Source organism: Neodiprion fabricii, chromosome 1 (genome assembly GCF_021155785.1).
Source record: "Neodiprion fabricii isolate iyNeoFabr1 chromosome 1, iyNeoFabr1.1, whole genome shotgun sequence".
Lineage (NCBI taxonomy): Eukaryota > Metazoa > Arthropoda > Insecta > Hymenoptera > Diprionidae > Neodiprion > Neodiprion fabricii.
Window position 1 is genome coordinate 28,815,217 of NC_060239.1, and position 5,524 is coordinate 28,820,740.

The window sequence follows — 5,524 nt, forward strand, 5'->3', positions numbered from 1 at the left end:
TCCTTCGCTATAACTTCTCTCCTTTTTTTATACTGTAACCCAATGGATAGAAAACATAAGGAACCATTACGGTATTACAAAATGTATTGTACAGTACATGGTTAATGGGTTGTATAGAAGGTTATCCTGCTGATAAATTTTGTAAAATCAAAACTCCGTGACACTCAAGTTTGTATTGTGAACCTGACCTATTTTGACATTTCCACGGTCTTCAAGAGCTGGTTTGAATTCATAACGATTTGCGGTTGAAAAAAATTCTTTCAGGTGTGTTGTGGCGGAACTGAAAGCTATGTCATATATATAACCATTTGGCTCGGGCGATGCTCCCGTTTTCCGTAATTTCAATCACCCGCATTCTGCCAACCCCCGACGAGAAAGTAGGCTTACTGCAGTACGCGATATGGGCGCGCGCACGATCACCGTATTTAAGAACAGTTAGGCGAAACCAATTATATCGTTAATATTTCATTGCTGATTGAATAACAGTTCAGAAGGCTCGAGGGAGAAAAGTCTTTGGTCTTTTAATTTCACGGTGCTCCTGCTAAATCTCCGATCAAGATTTTACATTGGACAAAAATATAGGCGTACTTGGAACCGATTGAGACAGTTGTCAAATATATGTCAAACATCGTCTTTGACGTCAAACGGCCAAAGAAATTACAACAAGATCATTATTTTTCTGGCAGAGTAAGAATCCTTGGCAAGTGCGATCTCTCGAGCCTCTACCGATGACTCTTAAGCACTTGTCATCGAGGATTTGGCTCTTAAATCCTCGCCAACAAGTTCGAATTACGCGTGTCACTCGCCTCCAGGCTGAACGAGAAGGAGGATGACCCTACCCTCGTACACCGGGTCTCAGACCCCGGATGGTCCACAGCTGGCTGGATTACCAAAACGTTGGGTCGATGGCTGCAGCAGTCTACAAGAGATCGCGGTGCAGCCCACGCACGGTACCTCGCCACTGTTTGTGTAGTGCAGTATAAATATTTGCCTCGACATACCGGTGGTGCAGCGTTAGATGGCTTCATGGATGCGTTGAAAGTTTTGGCCTTAGTGAAAATCGTGCGGTGACGGTATAGGGTTTAGTTGTTTTTTCCTCAGTGATCCGCAACTAATTTCTTTATCGGACCATCTTTGCGTGCATGAAGACATAACGTGTATTCCTTCTTTCCCAAATTTCCCAAAACTTTCAGTTAGTCGCAGCTCGTTCACATGCAGGTGAAACCGCAGGTCGTTAATATTCATAGATTGCACGATCGTCTCTCCAGCGCCTGGCATCGTTACGAGATTTATACTCATTTAAGTACATTTCAGCATCCAACTTCTGACCGTTAGGGCTTAAACGCCTCTCCGTAGTCCAGGCGTTGACTCTGACTTAATCGGCGTACGACGTAAGTGGAATTTTAGTCCAAGAATCTCCCTCTTTCTTTCTATCACCAGATCGATGCTGCTGGTGTTCGGAAGTGTCGTAACAAAAAGTATCCGCGTAAAACTTTGAAAACTCCGCACAGCCGACCACGGCAGTTTCTTAAATCGATTATGTCGAGTGAGATATTTTCGTAAGGTTGTGCTATGAAATGGCCTATTTGCAGTTCTTGAACAAATAGCATTAACGCAACAATTACTCACTGGCTTCACGATGCATGTGGCGGATCCCGCATGCTGAGTGTCCAGTTCCATCAGTCGTCACAGGCGTAATGCTGAGACAGCTGTGACTCGATCCATGCCTGCTGCTGAAAGAATTGTTAGGATTTTAGCTACCATTTCGTTTCCCCGAAGAAAAGGGGATCCAGCTTTGTTCATCGTTCCCTCGTTCTTTTGAACTCCCCGTCACTTCACGAAATATTTTCACAGCTGCGAAGGAAGCTCCAATACCTTCTCGGCTGCTTCTACGTATCGTTAAGAAATCTAATTGTTGCTCCATTCTACATCGTATTACGACCCAGCTGTACTACGGACCTAAAAGCAAGGCTGAGAGCAGTCATTTCGAGAAACGAAATTCTCGAGTTGGAAGCGAAGGAGATATTTGTTTGAAAATACAGTTCTGGTAGGAAACTGGTTTTAATATTCTTGAAATCAATTAATTTGATTACTTATGCTGTTCACGGTGATATTTAAGGTGAACGGTATGTTCATTGGACAATAATTCAAATTACAATGAAGATACGGCTATAAAATTTTTACTTACGTGCTCTGTCCTGCATACAATATCAAGGCTCATTTACGGGAGAAGTTAATTTTCAGCTATAACGGAATTAAAATATATTTGCTTTCGTGATTCAGTTTAATAACACTACAGGCACGAGAAAGTTTAAATAGTTTGATTCACGGTTCGGGATTCTAAATTTTTGACGCTTTTCTTTATCTGAAGATTCTATTACATATATTATGCCATATTCTACCCCCGTTGGTTCGTAATACAATTGCATACATTACATTTTTTCAATATCGCAATGTACAGTAAACAGAAATAATCCCTTAGACAATTGCTTGCAAATTTTATTTTTTTACGTACTCCTCTTTTCATCCGTTTTCTGAATCCGGCTCCCAAATAAAATCGACTTTTCTACCATTGCATGATATTGTTATACAACCACCATAGCTTCCGGATTCTGTCATAATCGGACTGTTAAATTATTATACGATTGTTAATTCGAATTGTATAGCGGTATTGATGTTGTCGTTTAATGCATTTCTGGGTATGTGGACGACGACGCCTCCACGTCTAGACAGCTGAAGCGATCCTGCGACTGGGAAGGTTGTGGAAATAATCCTCTGCGTGGCGTCACGGTGCTGCTCTCGTATCACGAGTTGGCCCCTTCTATTATTTTGCGGTTGAAGGGGATTGAATTATCCCTTTTTACGGACATTGCGAAAGTTAGTCTAGAGAAGATCGTTGAAGTTGAGTAGTTTTGTATACTTTGCAGAGGAAGAAAATCATGGAGATGTTGTGCGTGTAGCTCATTTTGTCTGCGACATTGCAATCAAAATCATACAAATTTTGAAGTCAAGCAGATGTGGTGCTCTTCCAAAATTTCCATAGACGTCTAGTCTACCGTTTTTAAATCTGCAAAAATCGTAGAAAGCAAAACGATTTTAAAATGAATTACGCGTTGCTCTTTTGATGTAAAATTCTTATATGAGAGATATTTACTTTATATATTTTGCGCAGCATCCACAAACCGATAAAACGACCGCGTGTAGTGAGTCGTAAGGGGAACACACGGATAAACGTACACTTACCGATAATTAGTGAGCGTAAAGAATGAATAGTCCTCTATTGCACTTTTCCTAAAATGTCAGAGTCCACGAGGGTGGTCATCAACTATAGCCATTTTAGGATCATAGCTGAACTTTTTCAAAGTATCATCCGCCGAGAAGATACTTGTCGAGTATCCGCCTTCTCTTTCATTGCAAGAATGACCTCAGACTAGTTTCAACGACTCTCTTCGACGTTCCTGGTACACTCAAGCCCGTCGCTCTGAAGAAAACAAATAAAAAGGAACAGACATTAAACCTGAATTTATACAAACTGCAACTGGCTTGCCAATGAAAAATATCGTCTTTACCGCTGGTACAGCAGCTCGGTGGGTGTAAGACGGCCAACCTGTCCTCTCCGGCTATTTTTATTTCCAGTGTCGTGCTGCAGAGCGCGTATGTATTCCAGAGTTCGAATTCAGTGTGTAGAAAATATGGCTGCTGCCCCATGAATGAGTCTGCAGCAGGCAGACCTGCCAGTGTCAGATCAATGACCTGTTTGACCAGTAAGACGGGCGGCCGGCTGGGGCCAGAGGCACCTATACAACCATCCTTGGCGATGGCGTTAGCGATATCCTGGGCGTCGCTGGGCCGTCGTCTTCGTAGTTGTCGTGGCGTTCAGACGTTGCCGAGAAATTAATCTGGACGCGAGGAGAGTTTCGAATAAGAGATCAAAGCTCATGGAAGCCATGTGACGGCATGATTTAAGAAAAAGGAAAACCGCTTCAACGAGCTCGGACAAAAAAGTTGGACATCTCCCTTCGTTAGATAGAGATTTCCGGCTCAGTTTTTATCGACATTGCAGCCATTAACCGAACAGGCCTGAGATGACTATAAAATTAATTAATGTATATCGTTATCAAGGCCTGATGCCTAGCCGAGATAGATATAGAAATGCTCTCTTTCCGTCTTTCTTTCGAGTACCGAGAGTTCCTGAGGCTACACAGAGATATCTTATAATAAATATTATGTAACTTCTCCACAGGGATCTTAATTATTATTCTCTTCACTACGTGTACCGGCCACTCACGTATGGCTTATTGTTCGGAATAAGTTCTGCGCGATGATCTCATGTTATACTGTCCAGCTATTTCGGTACACGTTGAGCGTTACACCCGTGCACAGTACGGTTGGACTAATTCGTCGATTTGTTAATTATTTATTGCAAGTAATGGTACGGCATGTACCATTTCGCAATTTCGCAATATATCCGGGCGTCGGTTAACGCGATATTTGCACGGTGCGTAATTTACGATCGTTATTGCAGGAGACTTCGGTACCGAGCGTTTATTGCCGACTAATATTCGTGCCGTAGTTGGCATTCGGAGCGACTCTTGCACAAACAGCTCGTCGTGCAACGATTCTCTCCGCTTCATTATCCAGTCTTACCGCATAGACCCTTGTTGCCGATTATTCATTCAGGAAGTACGTACCTACTAATGGGGACTTCCTCTTGAGCTCTAGTCGGCTATGGATATAACCGTACAAGACATTTTGGACGTCATCGTTCGATCTGACGCAACTCGACACGTGCACGAAACCTGGCTACGTAATCTAATCGAAATTTTGACCCGAGACCTAGAGGAATATTCTCGCATGTGCAAGGATTACGCCACTAATTAAGTAAGTTAGGAACGCTAATACTTACACAAGGAACGTATGCAAGAAATAATTTCTTACTTGTGACCTTTGCCCGAGATCGATTTCAGGTTCACACATCCACTCTCAAGCCGATCTCGGCCAGACAGTTCAATAAATATGATGCATCTCATGTGACCTGCCGTTTGTTAGATTCTCAGTAAACAGGCGGTACCTGCTTGTGATTGCCGGGTTTTTTGGCTCCAGTAATTAAGAGTTTTCTGATGTCACGTATAATGTTAATCAGGTTGGAGACACTTGATAACGTTTGGACGCATGCGTCTATTGTGTCGATCTGACAGATGTCACAGTGTAGCAATAGTAAAATCGTATGGAAAAAAATGTATGTCAAATTCAGCGAGTCGTATTGAAATCTGTAACAGTATACGCATGGACACGGCGTGTAAACGGATCACCGAATGTGCCAACTGGAAATGTCTTGCTCGATAAAATGAGATGAAAAATTGACGTAGGTATGGTTACTTGCGTAGCGCCAATTAAGGCGCATACGTGGCATTCCTGTCGCTTGCAAGTGTGTCGCCCGGTTATATAAGGTTGTGTTGCGATATAATGCACCGCTCTGGGCATAAGTTGCAGCAGAAGCCAGAAAGTCAGAGAGGTAAGCTCG

At 42.7% G+C, this 5,524-nt stretch overlaps 1 long non-coding RNA gene across 1 annotated transcript; it reads right to left on the reverse strand.

The window, feature by feature from the left end:
* Window positions 1–2,476: 2,476 nt before the first annotated feature.
* Window positions 2,477–4,048, reverse strand: LOC124175618. The gene is made up of 3 exons (XR_006869206.1): window positions 3,570–4,048; window positions 3,244–3,481; window positions 2,477–3,067 (listed from the first exon to the last, which is right to left on the reverse strand). It is a non-coding gene; the product is annotated as an uncharacterized LOC124175618 (long non-coding RNA).
* Window positions 4,049–5,524: the final 1,476 nt, after the last annotated feature.